General features: G+C 35.1%; 1 long non-coding RNA gene across 1 annotated transcript; it reads right to left on the bottom strand.

Moving 5' to 3' along the window:
• Positions 1 to 4,779: 4,779 nt before the first annotated feature.
• LOC147828915 (uncharacterized) lies at positions 4,780 to 24,015 on the bottom strand. Its single transcript, XR_015449924.1, has 4 exons — positions 23,815 to 24,015; positions 10,391 to 10,446; positions 7,439 to 7,549; positions 4,780 to 6,330 (listed from the first exon to the last, which is right to left on the bottom strand). It is a non-coding gene; the product is annotated as an uncharacterized LOC147828915 (long non-coding RNA).
• Positions 24,016 to 24,215: the final 200 nt, after the last annotated feature.

The raw sequence follows: 24,215 nt of genomic DNA, 5'->3' as shown, positions 1-24,215 counted from the left end.
AAAAGATATTTCCGGATGCGATTAGGAAAATCAAAAATGAGGAAGATGCTGGGGGGCACAAAACCCAGTATTGCATTGGGTAATGAGAACTGAAAGTAGAGCAAAAACTAACGATAAGTATTTAAATATACCCAGAATTGAGAATCAAAAAAGGACATGTAAACTGCGGGATCCTACTTCCTGAATCTGGTTCAGTCTCCATTTCTTTCATGTTTAAAATGGGGATAATAATATCCACATTACAGAGCTTTTCCAAGAAATAAATGAAATCGTTTATGTGAGGGCCTTAGTAAAATGCTGACACATAGTAAGGGCTCAATGGATGGTAACTACTATTACTACCAATATTCATGTATATCAAGATTTACTTTGGTCCAATTTGTGATATAGCCTGTAATTTGAAATAATAACAAACTGAGTTTCTAAAACATTAACTTCTGTAATTGTTAATACCGGGCTAGAATTTAGCAGCCATGTAAGATTAGAAAGCTAAACTTGTGACAAATAGTTTTTATGAGTAAAACTTGAGATATTTCAGAGGTGGAATCTTAAAATTTGTAGACAATGCTTGAAGGTAGGACTTTGTGAAGTTTAAAAAGTAAATGAAAGCAACTGTATCTGATAATATACTAGTCTGTACAATGGTAGGCATATAGCTTCTTAAAGGTTACAGGATGCAACAAAACAAAGTAAAGCATAATATATAGTTTTAGATGTAACTCTACTTCTAACCACCTTCAAATAATAATTCTTTCACTTTGTTATAGTGGTGAAGCTTTAGATATCTGGTGGTAGATGTTGAATTCATTAAACTAGAATACGTAAGCTTATGATTCTAAGTCTTTCTGAATGACAGGTTTGAGAATTTGGTAAATGTCTTAGAGAAGGTAAAAAAACATACTTATGTATATTTGCATAAAACTTCTGGAGTCCAAAGATACTTGGAAATAATAAAAGATTTATGAGATTTATGGATCTTAGATTATAAATTCTTGGATTATATTCTTTTATTCATTCATTCATTTATTTATTCATTCATTTATTGAGATAGAGTCTCACTATCTGCCCATGCTGGCCTTCAACTCTTGGGATGAAGCACTCTCTCTGCCTCAGCTTCCCATCACCATCACAACTGATGATGCAAGGCTAAAACATCTGTCCATCTCACAGTTTTGGGCTGGTCTAGAGGCTCCACATGTGAGCCTGGTGGTAACAGAGCGGCTCGGGGTTGGGGAATGGGTGGTGGAGATAGACAGAAAGTCTCATAGCCACAGGGACATACAGAGTCTTGGAGAGAGGGATGTAGCTAAGCCCATTCCCAGGCTGGAAATCCTGCAGGACAAAACTCACACCTGTCCTACTGGCCTTCACCTGATACTGGTCGGGTCTAGAGGTGCTATTCACAAGTGGAGGTGTAGGTACAGAGCTTTTGGTCAGGTTCTGAGACCCAAGCTGAGGTCCTATGCTAGCTTTGTGCCCCTCTCCTCATCAGGTGGAGTTTTGCTCCCTGCTCTGCTGAATTGGTCAAGGGCTAGTGGAGTCAGTCTGGCTGAGGTAGCTTTAGGGGCTCAGTCTGGGTACTGGCCGAGGGATAGAGACAGTTGGGTCCAGCACAGGATTCACTGTGGTGGGCCTAAAATCTGGTTCTACATCAGATAACCAATGAAGCCTGAACTTAATTCTTTCTTCTTCTCCCAAGTGACAGGCATCTTTCTCCATGAGTTGAGTGCAAGGTGATGCTGGCAACTCTTTCCTTTCTGCTTTCCTCAGTGCATCTCCTCTTTTAATTATACTGAAACCCGCCACTGTCTTTCATCTGGCTTCCTCATAGTTTGGAGTGTGACTAGCTGGTGTATCTGTGGGAGAAGATTGTTGGAGAACTTTACTTAGCCAACATCTTACTCCACCTTCTGGACCATATTCTTAAAGGAATGAATCTTAGAGAATCCTCTGGAGGCCGTCATATAGATCACTTGCTTTGGACGTATAAGAACATTTGGGAAAGCCACAACTTCCTTGACTTCCCTGGAACAGCCAATGCTGTTTCTCAGGCTTCAGTTATGAGTAGTTTCATGACATTTCTATCAAGGAGGTTCTATGACAGCATGGCTTGTGGCCATTGTAAAGCTCTAAATTTGTAGAACTGAGATTCACTCTGTTATAGCTGTTTCTGTTAGAAGAGCCTAGATGAGTCCTTGAATCTACTCATCCAATCTGAAGGAAGATTATGGGTCCGGGAGGAGCCTTAGCTCTGTTAAGTGGGTCATAGTCATTTCCATGTTTATCTCTTTCCCACTGTTCTATTTCAGATGGGAACGATCACTTTTGCTCTTGTCAGTAATCCTCAGAAATTGATGCTGTGTCCCAAGGTGGTGACTGGAGCCCTTTTATCAGTCCATTGACTTCCACATTGCCAGCTGTCTCCCTGCTCACCCACTTGAGCCTCTGGAAGTCATGTTGACTGCAATGTTCCTTGAAGCATTGTATTGTATACGTCAGATTCTATTGCATAATTAAATAGCAAAAAAAGATGTTCTTCTGCTCAGCAGACTGTCTTCTCCATATACATATTGGTAGGGTCATTCGGTGGAGATTGTGTAGGCCTCAAAAAATATGTTTCTTCTCAATGTTCAGTTATCCAGTGGTGAACTGGGTAATGACTAATTATTCCTGAGTTTAAACTGGACTCATATTTCATTCTTTGAATGAGAACTTATTCCTTTATCCATTAATTAATTCAATCCACCATTTTTGAGCTCCTGCCATGTACTAAAAATATCTATCTGATGCAGCATGCAGTTATTGCAAATTTTCGAAAAATTTAAACCCATTTTAGAGCAAACATATACATAACATGGGCTGATACAAAGATTATCTAAAATTTAATGATCCCAAACCAAGTAATATGCACATCAAATGTTAACGGTGCTGAGGCTGAAAGACGCTGCCAGCCTTTGAAGGACTTGATGTGGGGGAATTTGGGTTGCCGGTATTTGGTAATAATGTTGGTCAGTATATTATTTGTTTTTATATTGAGAATCTTAGTAAATGCCTTCAAAAATGATGATCAATCTTTTCTCAACTGAAAGGAATAGATTTCAATGTATACAATACCAGAGAAAGTTGAGAAGTACATAAGCATTTCTGTCTTAGTAATATTCTAGAAGGTTTAAACAATATCAGAATTCTTTTTTCCTAAAATTTAATAGTATCTTCCTGCCAGGAAATAAGTGAAAGAGGTAACAAAATGTCCAGAAATCGAGTGAATGGTTGGTTAGAGGTTTGAGGGGTCTTTGAGACCATTTATTTGTTTGTTTGTTTGTTTGTTCATTGTTGTGGCACTGGAGATTGAAGCCAGGGCCTCCTCCACACTAAGTAAGGGCTCTGCTACTGAGCTACACCCCAGCCCTAGACATCAGTTTTTCATTGCATTAGAATATAGATCCTTCAAATGATACCATAGGTTTATTCAAACTTTATCTAATTCCTTATATATTTATACAAGAGCTCTTTAGATAAGAATGGCAATAAAATATCACTAAGCAAATTAAAATAACCATGGTTTATAGCTGCTTATTCACACCTTCACTGGAGATATGAGAGACTGAAGGATAGACATTTAGTCTGAATGTCATTTTAATGCAAATATTTCCATTTGAACCACTATATCTTCTCTTTTTTGGTACCAGGGATCAAACTCGGGTCCTTGCGCTTGCGCAGCAGGCGGTGAAACCACTGAGATAAATCCCCAGACCTGAGCTACTATATCTTTTTGAGTAATTTAATATAAACGTATTCCTTTTGGCAATCATAGCTTCAGAAGATTTATATTAAGCTAATAATATTTGTTACTTCAGTTAATAATATATGGATATACTAAAGTAGCTAACAATGGCTGCTGGATTAGGAGGAAATGTGTTAGAATAAGGAAAGAAGAGGCTTTATATATTTTCTTACTCAACAAATTTACCTATTTTTATGGCCAAACTTGTTTTTAAGCTCTCTTTGCTAAATACAAGGTGTGTTTTCTATAGGTATTTATTTTTATGTGTATGTGTATTCAATTTGGCTATAGCCATAAGGGCACATGGAAACTCCAAAATATTGCATTTATTTCTATCTTCACTTGTCTACTAAGCTCCTTAAATGTCTTTGTTCTTTAAAAGAAAGTCTATCTATTAAGAAAAATAAAACTACTTCCCGAGTGTGAATTATGAAAGCACTCCTACTTCCTCAGCACTCCTTGAGCAATGTTCCAATTTTTGGTTTCAACAAAATTATTCAATCTATGCTATATTGTTTCCTGTTATAGATTCTGCTTGAAAACACTAGAGATTTTATGAGGCTTAGCTTAAATCCAAGTAACTCTATCTAACATACCAGCAAACTTCAGTATACTATTTAGTCTCTTTGCCCCATAATTTTCTCATTTTCAACATGGGAGACAATAAAGGGTCACTGGGAAATGAACTCAATTATTGTGCAAAGTTCCTTGCACCAGGCAGGTGCTCTTTGAATCTTAAACAGCACTTGAAGATGTCCTTCCAGTCTTACTGTGTGTGTATGTGTATGTGTGTGGTACTTGAGGAGAAAAGTTCAGGAGTTACCGTATATTTAATGATTATCAATTTATTTAAATTGTTTCTTGTAAAGAAAAATTAACTGGCAAATCCAACATTCCTCAGACACATAGGTTATCATGTTTTTAATAGCTTCAAAGTTAAAGTGAATTATGAAACCATTTATGGTATTGAATCCAATAATCTCAATTGCTGCTTTTCATTCTGCTTTTTATAAGCTTTTGTTGTGAGTCCCCCACTCCTATCACACAACAGTCAACTATTTAACAGAACTGTTGAGTTTTAGAAAATGAGTATTGGGATGATGGCTCTGTGACTTTAGAAATTCTTTCTCAACAATAAAACCACCATGTCTCTCTGTTATGATTTAGCTCTAAAATATCCCCCATGTCTCATGTGATCAGAGGTGGGGCTTTCAGAAAGTGCTTGGATCTTGAAAGCTCTAACTGCAGCAGTGAATTAATCCATTGGTAAGATCATAACTTGATTACATTATTGGGAGGTAACAAAAACTTAGGAGTTGGGGCTAAGTTGGAGGGACCGGGTCATGGGGCTTTGACCTTGGGGACTATATCTGATCTGGGCCCCTTCCTCTCTGGCCCTTTCCCTCTTTTTCTCTTTCCTGGATCCCGTGAGTTGAGCAGCTTTCCTCCTCCAAGCCCTTCCATCATGATATTACTGCCTTGGAGCCAGCCAACCATGGGGATTTACAGATACCCTGTTCCTGAGGATGAGCTTGAGTCATCTGTAGGGCAATGGATGCACCTTGAGACCGTAATGTTAAGTGGAATAAATCAGACACACAAGCTCAAATATCACATTATTTCTCAAATGTGAAAAACCCAGGGTAAAAATAAAGAGCAAAATAAATTATAGATAATAGAAAGTAGGTGGACAGATACTTCTCAGAGGGGAAGGGAAAGGGAGATGGAGGGAAGGGGGGAGGGGATGAGAAAAGGAATTGGGATGTGTTAGGTACATGCACAACTTTCCACGAAGAATGTAAACATTATGTACAACATCCATGTACTAATAAACTAAAAAGTAAATCTTTAAAACATTGAAAAAAGATTACATGTATTAAAAATATGTTCAGATGCAAGTAGAACCACCCCTCTTAACACTGGTTTTGGTAAGTTTTATTTGTTTAACATTTTAAGTCAGAGACATTTTAAGTTAGGCAGCCAATCCTCTGTGAAGCCCTCAAGGTCTTGCATTGCCTGTTTGCCACTTCTGCCTCCTCCACATGTGCCACTATCATTGTGGTGTAATGATGGCTATTCCATCTCCAGACATTACGTCTGGCTTTCAGATAGAGACAGAGGTAAGGATCAATGGTGAGAGGAACTTGGGTTTTGTTAAGAAAGAAGTGTCCTCCTGAGGAATTTCTTCCTACATCTCATCGGCCAGAACTACCCCAGGGCCAACAAATACATGTAAGATAAGAAAAGTGGAAATAAATAATTGAAGTTCATTTAATTGAAAGAAATGAGGATTTGATAGACAAGCAAAAATGTCTACCATAGATTGCCTCTTTAATTACCCAACATCTGTCCCACTCTTCATGAACACCAGGCACACTCAGAACCTCCAAAGTCTCATCCAAGCACTGACTCTGCCCCATAGTAGCGGTCTCCAGGTGAGGTACTCTCTTCTTCATCAGGATCAAATGTGGCCTTTAGTAGTCCAGTAACTTAGACATTTGAAAACAAAAGTCTTGAACATATCAGTAGAAGTTTTGAGAGAAGAACTAGAAAATGCATAACATGTAACAAAGAGAAGAAAACACGGGAAAATAGAGAAGAGTTATCCCAGAAAAGAAAATTCGCTTGTTCTTGCCCATACAGTAATTTCCCAGCCAGCCCATTACCCCAGCCTCCAAGGGAATCTCACTTCTTCAGTTAATCAGCATGGCCACATCTAGGGATGCCACACTAGGGAGGATGTGCTTCTGGATGGTGCCTGTAGCAGCTCAATTCCTATTGATGTAAATGTGGGTACTGGAGAGCCTTAGGGGCTGAACAGTCACAGACTATTGTCAGTCATAATTACTGTGGTCAGTTTATTAGCTGGTGATAAATTTTTGTGTACCAGGAACTATCGCTAAAAATCTTCTCTACAGCATTAGTCCTCAGGCCAAAAGACATGAAACTTTTCTATCGTCTCTCCAGTCCCAAAGGCTATATTTTGATCAATACTTTGAGGCAGTTAAAAATAATGAATATCTGTAGTGTGATCCTTGGCGAGTTGGGCAACTTGAGTTATTTGGTTGAGAATTCCTACTAGAATTACTTCAGAAAAAAACTGTGTGCTTGGTCTATCTAGTGCTAAAATTACTGGTTAGTGGCTTCTTATTTCATCAGTTTTCATTTGTGGTGTCAAAGGAGATGGCTAATAGACTTTCAAGGCCTTTATCATAGGCCTTTAAGTCACAGGCAGAGAATTTTTCCCTTCAAAAAGTAGTTTTCTCTTCCATCTGTTGGTAAACCAGCTAGCTCTAGTCTGACTTGATTTCTTTTTTTTAATTTCTTAAATGTATTGGTACATTTTGGATATGTGTAATGATTGCATTCATCATAGGGAATTTGTACCTGTACATGGTATATCTTGATTGTTCCTTCTTTTCCCATTCCCCTCCTCTCCCTTCAACCTCTCTTCCCCTCCTTATTTATGAAAGCTTTGTTTCTATTTTTTCCTTCTTTTGATCTCTTTTTGGTAGGAATTTACTGAAAGCAAAATGTTGAGTGCCCCTCCACAAAATATTCTGAAATATTGGGATATTTTCTTTATCATTCAGGCCTTCATTGGCACATTTTCTCCACCTCAGATGAAGAATACAAACAATAATTACCACTCACCAAGTTAGTAACTTTCCAGGTGGTAAGTGATTGGTCTTCTTTACTTGTAGTGATCCTGTAATGAATTCTGTTTCAGTCCTGGTTCTCAGGTAATAACAATAATAGCTGGCCCTGTGTAATCAAATTAAAAGGTGTTTATTGCTGAGAGTAGTGGTGCACTTTTGTAATCCCAGCACTCCTGGGGCTAAGGCAGGAGGATTGACAGATCAAGGCCAGCTTGGGCTATGTCACAAGTTCAAGATCAGCCTGGACTACACAATGAGATCCTGTCTCAAAAATAAACTAAAAGAAAACTGCATCTTTAGAGACTATTGTGTTGCCCCTGTTATTGACATGATAGAGAACTAGGGCCAGATTAAGCCTTTGGGAACAATACATCAAACCATGAAACAATCTGATAGTATCGATACAACAGTTCAGATCAATATGTGCTAGAGTATTTTGTGCTGCTGCTGCTGTTGTTGTTGTTGTGAAGTTGCCTGTTGCATAATCTCCTTTATCTAGCAGCTGGTCTTAAAACCATTCCCCACTGTTCTCATCAGAAAAATGGAGGCTGTTTTTGGCATTCCTCATTCAGTTGCTCACATCTAAATTAAAGTCTTTAATGGAAACATTTTATTTATTTCTTCCTTTATCTTGATAATCCAACACTGTCATAGCAAAGAATTCCTCAAAACAAGAACTCTCAAAAGAGAGTGACAAATCAGACACCATGGTCAACGTATACTATGAATAGTTAGAAATATGTGTCGTGGTGGTCCACTGGAAATACTTCAAGTCCTATAGATTTTGGATCCTAAGTTGTAAGGAAAGAATCAGTCCAATGTCATCAGTCTCTTGAAATCACGACCATAAAATGATTATTTATCCATACAAAATGGATATAAACATATTTTTTGTCCAAAATGGATTAAAAAAATGTGAAAAAGCCCGTATTTTATTTATGAAGTATTTTAGTCTGATTTCATCACTGTAGCAAAATATCACAGAACAATAGCTTAAAGGAGGAAATGTTTATTTTGGCTAATGATTTCAGGGATGTCAGTCCCTGGACAGCTTGTTTTTAGGCCTATGGTTATTTAGAAACATAAGGGCCAAAAGGTATGACAGAGGGAAGCTGTTCATAATCAAAGCAGCAAGGAGGAGAGAGAGAGCAATCAAAGGAGGAAGGGGACAGGGACAAGATATACCCTCTAGGCCATGCCCCCAAGGACCCACTTCCTTCAGTTAAATGCCACTTCCTAAATTTCCGTCACCCCTGTCCCAATAGACCACTACATGTTGAACCCACAGTGGATTAATCCACAGATGAGGTCAGAGCCCTTATGATCCAATCACGTCCAAGCCATACCTCTGAATATGGCTGTAACACTGGGACTGGGTCTTCAATACATGAGTCTTTGGGGGAACATTTATGATTCAAACTATAATATGGAGTTAAGTGTGGAAAATGGCAGAATAAGATTTGTTGTTGTTATGTACACGGTTCAAAGACCATGGTATGCATGAGCTATCACAGAGAGATCACAGAAGTTCTAGAATTTGGCCAATCACGTGGAGCCCTGCCTTCTTTAGATTAAACCACATTTCAACTTTTCTATGTATTTTTAAATATATCATAGCAAGAATAAGATTTCAGAAGTCGAGAGCCAGATACTTGCTCATAATTTCAAGCTTTGATTTTTAACAAATGGAGCACCTATCATCTAGATATTACACACTTTATTTTCAGTTGAGTGCCTGAAGTGAAAATGTTCAAACATGCAAACTCTCTGGAGTCTAGAGCTAAGGCTGACCCTTCGGATATTAGGGGTGGGCAAAGGAGGAGTTACACACTCCTTACAGCCCTGTATCCACAGCCCAAATGAGCTAATAGCTCAAGATAGTTGCAGATATCCTACATTTCCTTTGCCAGAACACAAATTGTAGACTCATAGTGACATGAAAATACAAATTTATTACCTCATTTGGGAACCTGAGATGCTTGTCTCCATTATTTTATAGAAACATAAATTACAAGTAAATGTAATTTTGAAGATAAGCAGATGAACCCCAAATAAGCAGAAAGAAAGACTTAGCAGGGAAACTAATAACATTTCATAGTTTCTGTCTTCTGGAAAATTTCATAACTGAAAGTTCATATCTCATTTGAGATAAAGGGAAAAATCACTGCATGGTCATGTTATATTCGATACAAAGGATCTTCTTGAAGGATTCCCATGGATTCACAAACAACCCTAACTGAAAATGTTGGGTGACAAATGCTTGTTAAGTGAACATATGTATTATATTATCCTCTGACATAGCCATTATATGCAATTCAGATAATTTCTATTTTTTAAATTACCAATAGACAGCAGATATTTTTTACATACACATATGACCACAGATATACATACAAACTGATGTAATAAGGAAACTGGAATTCTGTTTTTGGCATTGTGGAAGAAAATACACTGTGATCTAGCCTCCTTCAGAGGCAACAAATCTCATCAAAGCAATAATCCTCACAGGTAAATGGTACTATTACCCTAAAGATATTTACTACCATTCAGATGAATATAAAATTCAGTTTTCATAGGATTTTAGGCTGGAGGCAGAAAGTGGCATAAAACAAAACCACTCAAGGTAGGGTCTGATAAGTGATTCTCACTGTATAGAACCACAAAGATCTGAATCCTCAATTAAAGGGTTAATAGAAAAAGTTTGCAAGAATAATTACCCATTTTCAAACTTGGCATTAGATTTATAGGAGAGGGAGCATGTTCTAGTGATTCTTAATAGGTCAGAAAACAAGCATTTGCAACTGAGCTTGTAACATCTGAGTAATTTTTGAAAGACGATTAATAATACATTAGTTTAGAAGCATCCCACATTAGTAGTGTCCTCAGGATTTTAGAAGCAAATGCAAACGGACTTCCCACACAAAGTCAGACCTCAGGGGATACTTACAGATGAAGTTCTCATGAATTGGAGCTCATTGCCAAAGTCACAAACACCCCAGGAAACTAGGCAACAAGAATAAGTGTGAGCAGGGTAAATAAACAGTTGACTTGAACTCATGAAACTTTCAAACATGAGATTTATAAGAGAAAGTACAGAATGAGTATATTTAAATATTTTCACTTAAAAGAGGGGATTCAAATATAGTTAAGGTAATATTAAATCATACAAGGATACCTGAAAAAGAATAAATTAGAAATTTGAAGAGTAAAAAAATATTACAATAAACAGAACGGTTAGATTTGAAGAATGATTGTGTATAACACGAGAAGTTTAGTGAACTATATGAAGGATCTGAAAATTGTATCCAGAATGTGGCACAGTGAGAAAAAGAGAAAACATGACAGAAAACAGAGAATAAACAAAGTCTAATTTCGGTAGAGTTCTTCCTAGAGAAAGAAAGAGGTAGAAGCAATAATGAAATTAACTAAGAAATTTGCCAATATGATGAAAATACCAATCTATTAAGTCATGAATTAAAGTAGGGTAAATAAAAAAATAAATTAACATGTACCTTTTGTAGTTTAAATTACAGAAGACTATAGACTAAAAAAACCTTGGAAAACCACATTTTAAAAAAACTAGATTTAGACCAACAATTTATTTCTTAGCAACAGCAATGAAAGCCATGAAACTGTGGAATGCTATCATTGTGATGGGAGAAACTCCTATCAATCTGAAATCATATATTGAGCAAAAGGAGGGAAAAATGAAGGCATTTGCAATCAAGAAACACTCCTTTTAAAAAATGCACTTCAGGAAAAATTAAACCAATTCTACACGGAAGATGAAAAAAGAATTAGAGAAAGAGAGTGATAAATATGTGTGTAAATATTAGCAACATTGAATGTAAAATACAATACTTTTTTCAATTTAAAATAGCAAGAACATAGAAGTATGATATCTTAAAGTTACATAGAAGCCAAGAAAGGGTGATCAGTTTACAGCTTGAATAAAATCTTTGTTTAAAGGGGAGAAAATTATCCTTTTGAATTTTTGTAAGTAGGCATTCTGGCCATGTTAAGGTAACAAAAGAATTGAAATAGAACATTTAACTTTCACATGTGGAGAGGGAATATGAATTTTAAAAAGGTCCCGTCACTATTTTAAAAGGCAAAGCAAGGGACCTCAGCTGGTTTCTTGACAATGTCTTATTTCATGGTAACGTTATGTTCTTAAGGGTTTAAATTCTGTGTTTGCTTCTGCCAGTTATCTTGAGACACTAACACCTAGATCCAATTTAGATAGCATCCCTGATATATTTAACACATAATTTCTTTGCTTGGCTACACAGCACTTATTGTTAATGTAGACAAAGTCAAAGTAATTGGCCACCAATACAGAGTAGATACAGCCAAGATACAACAAACTCAGTAAAGAGCACATTACCAAGCACTAAATAACTGGATATGTTGGGTTTCAGTGCATTATAAAATGAAAAATTATTTCTTTCCTTGGTATTTCAGTGTTACAGTAGTTTAGTGATGATGGAGTAAATTATTGCATTTCTAAATTTGATTTACAAGAATATAAAAATATAATTGATTTGTTAAAGACAAGGATGTTAAGCCTTGATTAAAAAAATGAAAAGCCATCTAATGTTTCAGTATATTATTAAAAATATTGCTGGGGGTAGTGGTGCATGCCTGCAATCCCAGCACTCAGGAAACTGAGGCAGGAAAATCAATTACTGAGAGTTCAAGGCCAGCCTGGGCTACATAGCAAGACTCTGTCTCACCCCAACCCCTGCCCTGAAAAATATCTTAAGTTGCACTGTTGTGACTGCCTCAATGTCCTGAATTCAATCAAATTATTTACCTTTCATGGTTATTTTGACTTTGCAGAAGAGTCAGAAGTCATATGATGCCAGACCTGGTGAATTAGGTGGATAAAGACACACCATAGTGTTTTTACAAGCCTTCTTTTCCATTGGATCCCACTTGGCAGCAGTGTTCATTGTATTTTTTATTTACCTCATAAAGACACAGAAGAGGACTTCAGAAGGTGGCAAGAATAATGAGAAAAATGTATTTGGAGCAAAGGGAAGTATTTTGAGAGTGATTAATAACAATGTGCTTTTTACTGTAATTAACATTTTTGAATTTAAATATTCATTGTATACTTTGATCATCTCTTGTGTATCTATTTAATAACACTATGTATGTATGAAATAAATGGGAAGGGGAATAAGGGGAGGGGGAGGGAGAAAGGAAGGAAGGGACAAGAAAAAAGAAAAAATAGAAGGAAAAAAATGGAAACAAAGCTTTTGCATATATGGAAGGCAGGGACTGGGGGGAATGGGAAAAAAAGAAGAGGCAAGATATATCACGTACAGGTGAACATTCCCTATGATGAGAGTTATTATTTATATCCAAAACGTACCAAAATGTTTTACTTTTAAAAAGTTCTAAATAATAAAAAGGATGAAAAAATGAATCTACCATCGAAGTATGAGATTTTAATACATTTATCTGGTAACTGAGAAATCAGACTCAAAAAGTCAGTGAGGGTATAATAGATTTAATAATTCAATTAACAAGTTTTAAAAATGGATTATTTGCAAAATATTCTTTCCATTCAAAGATACTTATAATTTTGACCAAATTAACCAAATTTTTTTTACCATAAAGCAAAATTAACCATATTTAAAGTGGCTACTGTCACATAGAAGACATTTTCAGGCCAAAATAAAATTGCTAAAGGTAGTTCAGAAAAATATTAGATAAAACTCACACTTTTGGAAATTAAATACTTCTTGAAAGCACACAGGTCAAAGAAGAAATCACAATTAAATTAGAAACTGCTGAGAAGTAAATGGTATTGAAAATGCTGCATGTCAATCATGATAAAGCTAACGTGGCTCTTAAAAGGAAATAGCTTTAAACCATTGTATCAGAAAGTAAAACAAACCCTCAAAATGAATGAGTTTAAGAAATTACATGAAAATAAATAAATAAAGTTAAAATCCCCTTAAATTTACTATACTCCAAATATAAAGGTGAAAATAATAGAGAACAAAATAAAAAGAAAACAGACAAACAGTAGAGCTAAAGTCAAAAAAATATTTTAAATATATGTCAAAACTGACAAACTTTAGGATTAGGCAAGTGGAAAAAGAAGGAAAAATATATTAGGCATTCTGTGTAGCTTAAAATGGTATGTTTTGATTGCTATTATGCCAATAAATTTAAAATGTTGGTTAAATGAAAGAAATTATAAAAATATAATTCAAGATAACTTAAGGAGAAATAGGAAAAGAAGTGAAGAGGATTTTCTCTGTTAAGGAAAATATATCAGTAGTTAAACTATATATAGTTATTAATCACTTTCCTCTGACGTTCCCTCACGCAAATGGCTCAAATACTAAACAACTAACAGGCAAATTAATTCTCATCCTCCACAAATTACCCTTAAAAATGGAACTATTCCTGCATTTCATCAAGCAGGATATTTGCTCTGGAATCTAAAGGGTGATATGAAAAATATTACTGCCCAAATTAACTTGTGAACACAGATGTTAAAATTCTAAAAGAATACATCTACATTGTTTAACAGTAATTAACTGTCTGACTAATGAACAATTCTTTAGGGATGTACATGGTGTAATAGAAAATGGGTTTCTGTAATATACCATATCAACAAATTAAAGAGACATGTATAATGATCTAAGTGGATGCACAAAAAGGAGTCAATAAAGTTAAACTTTCATTTATGTTAAAATTCTTGGCACACTAATAATTGAAAGTAAAAAGTTTCCTAATGAAAGATACTATCCAAAGGCCCAGTGCATATCTAATGACAAACCTTTGGAAGCAAACCTTTTAAAGTCAAATACAAGGGCTTCTGCCATTACCACTTCCACTGGGTATTTTGTCAAAGTAGCAAAGGAAGAAATAAGAAGTATAAATCTTAGGGAAAATGATGCTAATATTTTCACCGATGGTATAATTTTGTCTTAATATGTAGAAACTTTTAAAGAATTATTGAGTAACTTATCAAGACTGCTTGATAATCAATGAAAAATTTTAATCATATTTTGTATATTGGCAGTAAAGAGTTAAAAAGTGGAACCAAACAGAACATTTAGCATGATTAAAAATTACCAAATTACCCAAGATATTAATGAGAAAACTAGCAGCACTAAGATAGACCAAGACTAAACGAAGAGAGACACTGTACTTATAGATTGGGAGAAACAATATCATAAAGAGATTAGTTTTCCATTTAGTAATCTGTAGATTCAAGTCAATCCTAGCAAAAATTCTAACAAATTTTTTTATTGTTATGGAACTTGACAAACTGATTGAAAATTTTTAACAATATTATATTGAAGAGCAAAATGCCCTGAGTAGTCAAGACAGTCCTGAAAAGAATAAATTTGCCCTTATAAGTATAGAATATGTTAAAGAATAACTATAAAACTTTAATAATTAAGTCTGTCAGCAAATCAGAAGAGTACCTCGAACCAGAATAATATTGAGAACAAACAAAAATACAAAAATAATTTCCAATTAATGTAATGATGGGTAATATGGCCAGAATATAGAAAACACTTTCTTGAAACAGATCCCCTAGAATACATTAATAAGTAAATTAAAATTTAAAACTTCTGCTCAAATTATCCATAAAATCAATTTTCGTATATGTGCTGCTGAAGTGAGCACTATCCATAAAATCAATAAAAAGACACACTAACTCTGCAGGAAAATACTTGCAATGCGTATAAACCATAAACATTGTCGAGGATGTATGTACAGAATCTACAAGAAAATACACAATCTTATAAAATATGCCAACAAAAAGGGAGAGGAGAAGGAAAGCACTGGAAGAATAGTTTCACTTGAGAGAAACAGAAAGTCAAAAAAATGTATGAGATGTTCAATCTCATTAACAATAAGAAGAACAGACATTAAGACCACAATGAGAAGCTAATTAATACCCACTAGACTGGCAACAAGTTTAAAATCTGAGAACATTTTGTCTACTATATGAAGCTATCAGACTGTGGTGTGCTCTTATTGGAAATGTAAATTGGAACCATCACTGTAAAAATATTTGATGTTTTCCAATTGAGCTGAAGATGCAAAAATACTATGACTTGGTAATTCCTTTCTTGCCTATGTTCCTAAAAAACTCATCCACATGGATACCAGGAAATATATGCAAGAATGGTTTTAGAAGTGCTGTTTGTTAACAGTATAAACCTTCAAACAATCCAATAGTAGACTAAATACGTAAATTGGGGAATATTCCTAGAGTGGAATAGTAAACTGGAATAAAATGAATAAATTTCAACTACATTCAATGCTGACAAATCTCAGGAACAAAAAAGCCAAATTCAGGAAGATTTTGCTGTACTTGACAACTCCATTTATATATAGCTCTAGACCATCGAAAAGTAAACACTACACTGTTTGCATATGCAAACATACTTGCTCTTTTTATTTTCAGTAACAAAGGAATGGTACAGAAAGAATGATTATAGTTATGATGGCTGGGAAGGCCAGGAAATGGGATGAGACAGGTGAATGATGTTTATGAGACTTTCAGCATGATAGTAATACTGTTTTTCTTAAATTCAGTTGTAGGTAAATACTTGTTTGGTAAAATGTTGCTTTATATTTTATATGCATTTTTGTATCCACACTATATTTAATGAAAATATTTTTTAAAATATCTTCAATAAGTTGGATAGGGAAAACTCACATTTATAATATAATTGGAGAAACTCAGTTTGTATCCTGTGAGACATCATGGGGACAGAGTAGACCAGATTTTTAATAATTCAACCCTGTTATAGTTTTTTAAATATTGTTTTCTCATTATAGAGACCCTCTTACCTTACTGAGCCATTTTCAGTAGGAGAGAAGAGATGAATGAGCGGACAATGACAATCCCTTACTATTCTTGATTTTTTAATATTAAGACTGCTGTGTAAGTGCAGGCAGGGTTAAAATATCTTGAGGATAAAGTACAGCTTGATGGTGAATTTGATGCCTGAGGACACTTTAAATGAGATTTATTAATAGAAATTTCTCATTATCCTTTATGTTAAATCATATTTCTTTTGTTTGAAAGTGCCTCACTAGTTTTCAGTCAGCCTTATGAGTGACCTAATATGGTTATTTTACCTTGCCAGGTTTAAATGGGAACATTTTTGTCAGGTGTGTCTCCTGGGGTATTTTTCCCCTCAGTTTTATGTGGGTCCTCATAGCCCTCCTTATTAGTGTTATCTTAATTGTTCCCTTCTTCAAGAAGCCAAGGAGTCACAGTTAAGATCCTCTCAACTACTGCTTTTTTTCATTAAGTTTATTGATACCATTTAGATATAAAATACAGTTACATTCATCATTGGGAACTTGTACCTTTACATGATGTATCTTGGTTCTTGTTTTTTTCCCCTTCCCCTGCCCTCCCTTCACCCCCTCCACCCTTCTCTACTTGCAGAGGCTTCATTTCCATTATTTTCCTTTTCTCCTATTTTTTTCTTTTCCCTTCTTTCCTTTCCCCTACCCCTCCCACTCCCCCTACTTCTTTAGACTTTTTCTTCCAATTACACAATATCAGTTATGCATTTTAAAATTACAATATCAAAATTTAGAGGACATTACCACAGATTTTACATAAAAAGCCATATGATCCTGTCATTAGTTGCAGAAAAAGTACTGGACTAAATTCTACAGCTGTTCATAGTAAAAACTATCAGGAGACTAGAAGAAGAACAGAACATTCTCAATGGACAAAACATGTACTCCATATTTCAGCAAAAATGCCTTATGTGAATGGAGAAGATACAATGCTTTCTCCCTAAGGTGGGGAACAAGGGCAGATATGCCTACTCTTCATCTGTCCATTAAACTTTGAAACATAGGCCCAAACCAAAATAGTCTGGCAATAAAAAGAAACAAATTAGCATAGGATTGGAAAGGTATAAGTAAAATCTTTATAGGCAGATGAAATGATCATCTACAGAGAAAATACTGAGAAATCTCTAGGAGCCCCTGGAACTTATATTTGAGTTTAGCAGGATTAGAAAACACAAGGTATATATAAAAATTCAAGTCTGTGTATACTTGCTATAAATGAAGAATTGGATATTGAAATTTAAAAGTTATGTAGGAGTACAAAGGACCTAGAAAAGTAAAAAAGAAAAAAAAAACAGTGTTGGAAGAGATTTAGTACCTAATTTTAAGACTTCCTCTAAAGCTACAGTAATCAAGGCAATGTTGGTGTAAGGAAAGACACAGAGATCATTGCAATAAAACAGAGAATCTAGAAATAGAACCACACATATATGGTCCACTGAATTTTGAAAGATTATTTAACAGTAACATTTTATAGAGCATAAACTCAATTCAAAAGCAGAGGAAAGGATAGTGTTTTCAGCAAATGGCACTAGAACATCTGGTATCCGTATATAAAAAATTAACCTCAACTCTTTATTTCCATACATTAAACATAACTTGAAAAGATCTATGAACCTAAATATGAAAGACTAAAACTATAAAACTTTAAGAAGAAATTATAAGGGAAAATGTTTATGAATTCAGGGTAGGCAAGAATTTCCAAGGTTATAAAAAAAATGATGTATAAAAGAAAAAAATTGATAAATGAAGCTCCATCAAAATTTAGAACATTAAATGACATCGTTAAGAAAATGAAAAGTAGTCCTTAAACAGACTATATTTATAATCCATATAACCTATAACCAGAATATATAAAGAACTCTTACAGCTCATTAATAGACAACCCAATTAAAAAGTAGACACAAGAAGATGATAAATAGCCAGTACAGCACAAGGAAAGGTGTGCAACACTAGAATCAGAAAAATACAAAATCAGTACAATAACAAGATTGTATTATACACTCATTAGGGAGATGAAGTTAAAAGTTTTAAAAGAACAGATGTCAGCTTAGATGTGAACCAGTTAGAACTTTCTAATACTGCTAATGTGAATGTAAAATGATAAAACCATTTTGGAAAACAACATAGAAATTACTTGTATTACTATTAAGAGAAAACAGTTCTGTTCTTAAAGTTTTACTTAAGAGAAATGAAAACATATGTGCACAATAGATTTGTACATACAAGTTGACTATCCCTTATCTGAAATTCTTGGAACCAGAAGTGTTTCAGATTTTGGTATGAAATCCACTTGATCTTCAAAGAGTACAGCTACTCCTGCTTTTTTTCAGGTTCCTGTCACATGAAGTATTATTTTCCACCCTTTAACTTTCAGTCTATGAGTTTCTTTTTGAATTAAGTGTGTTTCTTGTATGCAGCATATTGTTGGATCTTGCTTCTTCACCCATTCTGCCAGTCTATTTCTTTTGATTGGTGAATTGAGACCATTAACATTGATGGTTATAACTCATACATATTGACTTATCATTGTCATGACTTTTTCTTTTTGTTTGATTTTCCCCATTTGCATTTAGTTTCTTGTTGTGCCCAACAGATTCATTCTGCTGGCCTTCCTGGGGTTGTGATCCTCATTGTCTTTTCCTAGGATATTATCTAAAATTATTTGGAGTGCTGGTTTGGTATTCATGAAGTTCCTAAGGTGTTCTTTGTCATGAAAGTATCTTATTTCTCCATCAATTTTTAAAGACAGTTTGCAGGGTACATTAATCTGGGTTGGAGGCTGTTTTCCTTTAGGGCTTGGAATATATCACTCCAAGCTCTTCTTGCTTTGAGGGTTTGCGTTGAGAAGTCTGCTGTGATTCTGATGGGATTTCCTTTGTATGTGATTTGTTTCTTTCCTCTAACTGCTTGTAGAACTTTGTTCTTCTGTTGTGTTTCTGGAATCTTAACAATTATATGCCTATATGTAGATTTTTTTTTTTGATCAAGGCTAGTTGGAGTTCTATATGCCTCATTTACTGTATGTCAAGTCCATTTCCCCTGCTTGGGAAGTTTTCTGCCATCATTTCTGTGAAAAGTTTTTTTATGTCATCTGCACTCTCTCCTGTTTCTTCATTGACTCCAGTTAGTCTTATGTTATTCTTCTTTGCATTGTCTAGCAGCTGCTGGATTGATTTCTTGTGGTCCCTTACAATTTTAAAGAAATTTTTCTTTTCCTGGTCACTAATTGCAATCTTATCTTCTATATCTGAAATTCTGTCCTCACACTGGCTCATTCTGCTGTGTAAGCTTTCAATGGAATTTTTAATCTCCTGGAAATCTGTTTGTATCTGTTTTATGGATTTCATTTATTTCCTATGTTGGGATTCCATCATGTTCCTCAGCTCCTCTATTTTTTATCTGGGTCCTCTCTAGATTTATTAATCATGCCTTGCACTATGGGCACAATCTCTGCTGTTATGTGAGAAATTATTTCTGATTTCATTTTTTCCACCTACTCTTTTGTTGCCAGTTCAGGGAGTTCAGGTGGTTGAGTCTCAGATTTTTCCACCTCCTTTCCCTTTGGGGTTGCTGTAGGTGATTTGGAAGTCTGGTTCTGAGGCTTGTTTACCTGTCTTCTCATTTCAACGGTGGGGTGGAGAGTGTGCTGCTGGCATCCACGTGGCTCACCTCCTCTGTGCTGGGGGTGGTGCTATGGTGGCCCAGGAGCCTCCTACTGGGTCCTGGGATTTTCTCAACTCTTCTGTGCTGGGAGTGGTGCTATGGTGGCCCGGGAGCCTCCTCCTGGGTGCTGGGACTCTTAACTATTGCTTTTTGAAGTTGGTTCTATTTTGTAGACATCCACCTTCAATTCATTGCATATCAAGGCATGTGCTTTCTAGGGTAGAAGTCCCTTCTTGCTCTCTCTCATCTTCAGGCTCTTTAGTAACTTTTCTAGAGTTCAGCAGGCTACTGAGCACACATTGTGTGTAACAGTACCAGATATTACCTTTTCTTTTAGCTAACCCAAAGGCACAATTTTTAAAAATAAAGAAAAAAATAACAGTTTAATTGCCTTAGTGACTTTCAGTAGTAAATGAACTCACATGACTGACATAGGAAATAAACCTGTTATCCTTTACCCCATGTTCCATTCTATGTTTTTGCTGTATTTGTGCCATCAAGTTTTGGCAATCTGTACCTCTTTTTTAAAAACCTCAAAAGTAAATAACAAAACACAGAGTCTGTGGTTGTGTGGCTGATTTAACAAAACACAGAGTCTGTGGTTGTGTGGCTGATTTTACAGAGTAATATGACTTGAGTAATTCTGATAAAGTTCTCTCAAATTTTCCTATTCCCTTGCAAGTGCATCTTTAGAATCCTTCCATAATGTGTGTGTGTGTGTGTGTGTGTGTGTGTATGTGTGTGTGTATGCACTTGAGGGTGTAATATCTAAACTGGTAATTTTATATGATTCAGATTTTCAAAGAGTATGTTTAGTGGGCCCTTAACATCTTGATATAACAACTGAAAAAGCTGATTAAAATGTTTTTAATTTTTTTAAAGGCAGAAGTGAGCTAACCACATAGTGAGTTACTAGCAGGTCAAAACCTGGGATAAACTGAACATTCAGAGGGTCAAGCTCAAAAATATAACCTGTTCTTGCCCAGAGTAAATATGTCCATTGAAAAAAATAGCTATGCAGCTGAAGTATGGTTTTCACAGCCTCCTGGATCAAAAGAATGGACTTCAAAAATCATTTTCTATCCTACTGCAATCTGAAAAGGGAAATACTCTTAGAATAAAGGTGAATTAGAATAAAGAAGCCATCATTTGAAAAAAGACAATAGAAAAAGATCCATGAAGCATGCAAAAATTGAAATTAACATATTACAAAACAGCTCATGGTTACAAGCTTAAATATATTTTCAAAAAATGTAAGAAGCCGAAAATTATAAAAACAGTAATACTGATTTTTTAAAAAGCTAATTAAACTTCCCATACTAAAACTATAAGTAAAAATTAAGAAATCAGTGGAAAGAGTTAATCAACTGACTGGAAATAGCTAAAAACAAAATTAGTAAGCTGCAACATAAGTTAGAGTAAAGTTTTCTGAATACAGCATGAAGTGACAAAAAGATAGAAAATGCAAAAGTCATGCTAAGAGCCACAGAATGAACATATGCTGAGAAGATCTAAAATAACAAGGGTGGAAATTGATTTTCTAGTTTGTCCTCCTAAACTCAGGATCCTGCAAAAGGGAGCTGAATGTGGCTATTGAAGGACAATGTGAAGGATTCTTCTACTACTGGAACTATTCTTCACCTTGGCTGGGCAAATACACACACAAACTTCCATATGTGATAAAATTGTATAAAACTAAACACACACAGATAAGCACAAGTAAAAATAGAAAAACTTGATTTAGACAAATAGAATCTATAAATGTCAATTTCCTGGTTGGGCATTATACAGTACTTTTACAAAATTTTAACATTGATTAAGGATGGGTGATTACTAAATCAGTCCACTGATTGTTTTGTCACAACCAGTAGCCTAGATACAATATAAGGGACAGAAAGAGGCTTGCTTTGCCCCTTGCTTGCTTTGCTACCTTCTGCCCACCATGAACTGTTTCTCTTCTGTGACTCTTGTCTCCCATGCCACCCTGCCTTGGAGTCAGCTGACTACAGAACTAAAATATCTACAAACTGTGAGCCAAATAAACCTTTCCCCCTTTAACTTTGGGTGTTGGGTATTTTGTCTCAGCAATGAGAAAAGTAACTAAGACAATTACCTTGAAAAGTTCACCATAGACAGCCACTGGTTTCTTCCAAAATGAAGAGAAAATAATGATTCCTTAAGTAAACTAAATGTTCAGAGTGTCTACCACCCTCAAAACTAAAAAGAATTTTAAATATTGACTTAATGAGAATAAAAATGATCCCACATAGAAGAATTGAGGTGACTAAGGGAATGAAAAACAAAGTTTATGTAGGCATCATTGTAAAATGTGATGAGTGAGCATATATTTCTATCAGATTTTAAGACATAGTAACATTAGTATAGTGTAGAATAATTAAGACAGCCTGCTGGAACAGAAAAGGGAATCTAAAAGCAATCATATATCAATGGACATTGGATTAAGCAGTAAATAAAGTGGAGGACATTTTAAAAATAAATGGGATAGTAATTATTATGTGGGAAAAACTAAAAGTGGATTCCTACTCACATCATGTGTATCATAAGTGGTTGAGGCATCTGAATGTCATAGGCAAAATGATAACACTTTGAGAAGTAAGTTTTGATCATTTGTTCACAACATCTGAGAAGGGAAATATTTCTAAAATAAGATGCAAAAAGTACTAAACACAAAGGAAAAAATTGATAATTATGATTATGTTAGAAATAAGAATTTTGTTCACCAAAAAGTATTATAAAATTATTAAAAGGTAAGTCAGAATGGGAGAAGGTATTTGCTAACAAAGACTCATACCAGAAATATATAATTAACTTCTACAAATCAATAAAAAGAGAAAATCCATTCCACTGCCTGGCTCACAAGCACAAGGTCCCAAGTTTGATCCCAGGTACAAGAAAGAAAGAAAGAAAGAAAGAAAGAAAGAAAGAAAGAAAGAAAGAAAGAAAGAAAGAAGGAAAGAAAGAAAGAAAGAAAGAGACAATATACATGAATAGATACTTTTGGATAAAAGAAGCTAAATAGGCCAGTACACATTTTGGAAAGTGTTTACCTCATTTATGATCAGAAAAAAAATGTTTATTTAAGTTTTAATGAGATATCTAAACTTTATTTTCACTCACTGCCTGCCACCAGTTTGACAAAAGTTGTATTTACAAAACTCAATAATATAAAAATAACTCAATTTAAAAATGGACAAGATACTTTTATAGACACCTCTCTACTTATATTCAAATGGCAAATGAGGACAGGGAAAAGAACTCAACATTGCTCATCATTAGGTCAAGACAAACTAAAATCACAACAAAATATAGCTACACATCTATTTTAGTGGCTCAGATTAAGAAGACCCATTATACCAGCTGTACTGTGGTAGTGACGTAAAGTGTTGATTTTTTATTTTTTTAGGCAGCCTTACAGGCATTTTGAATCTAGAATATATCTGTTTCCTACCTTCACTAAATATATAGATTTGAGATTTTTGTTTTTATTCTTCCTGTTGCTTTTCTACATTTTCCTGTAGAAGGGAAAAACACTGACCTTCATATCCAGATTATAGGTGAATATAGGTGCCTTTTGAATACTAGATTTTAAATTATTACATTAGCTATCATGCAATTATTGGCATAATCTAACAAAAGAGAAAGGATATTTTCCTTTGTTGTACTACTTCCTACAACATGAAAATTAACCTGATCCAAGTTAGCTAACAAAACAGAGTGAACATTAGAAAATCAGAAAAATGAGTCATAAAGGAAATCAAACTATGCCATTCTAAAATAATATTGTCCATAACAAGTAGATGAAAGACATGCAGATAGGCTCACCCTTGGCATGTTGAGTGTTTCCACATCTGTTGGTGGGCAGAGAATGTTTATCCTGCCACAGAGTTACAGAGGACTTGGAGATTACCCACCTCTCTCCTCTCCCGAGGGCAGAAGACTCATTCCTGCATGTCCTTGGAGGACAGCTAGTTCAGTGTGTACTATTGGGAAACAGAGGTCATGCTTAAATTTTAAGCATTGCACAAAGCAAGAATCCTTCAGGGTTTTGGAGTGACTTTTCACTTTTCTACTGATAGCTACTCAATGCATTATGCTTCAAAAAAGCATTTAAAAGGCTCTCTGAGGAGCATTTTGTTCCTGCACCCCCGGTGGTTTCCAAGAGGCATTTTGTTTTGCTGAGTGACTGTGATCTAGAAATGTCCAGCTCCATCCTTCAATCACAG

The sequence above is a fragment of the Heterocephalus glaber genome, unplaced genomic scaffold (genome assembly GCF_053883595.1).
Source record: "Heterocephalus glaber isolate CG9 unplaced genomic scaffold, H.glaber_assembly_v1.0 deba00000818, whole genome shotgun sequence".
Lineage (NCBI taxonomy): Eukaryota > Metazoa > Chordata > Mammalia > Rodentia > Bathyergidae > Heterocephalus > Heterocephalus glaber.
Note: the sequence above shows the minus strand (reverse complement) of the source record. Positions and strands in the feature narration are given on the sequence as shown.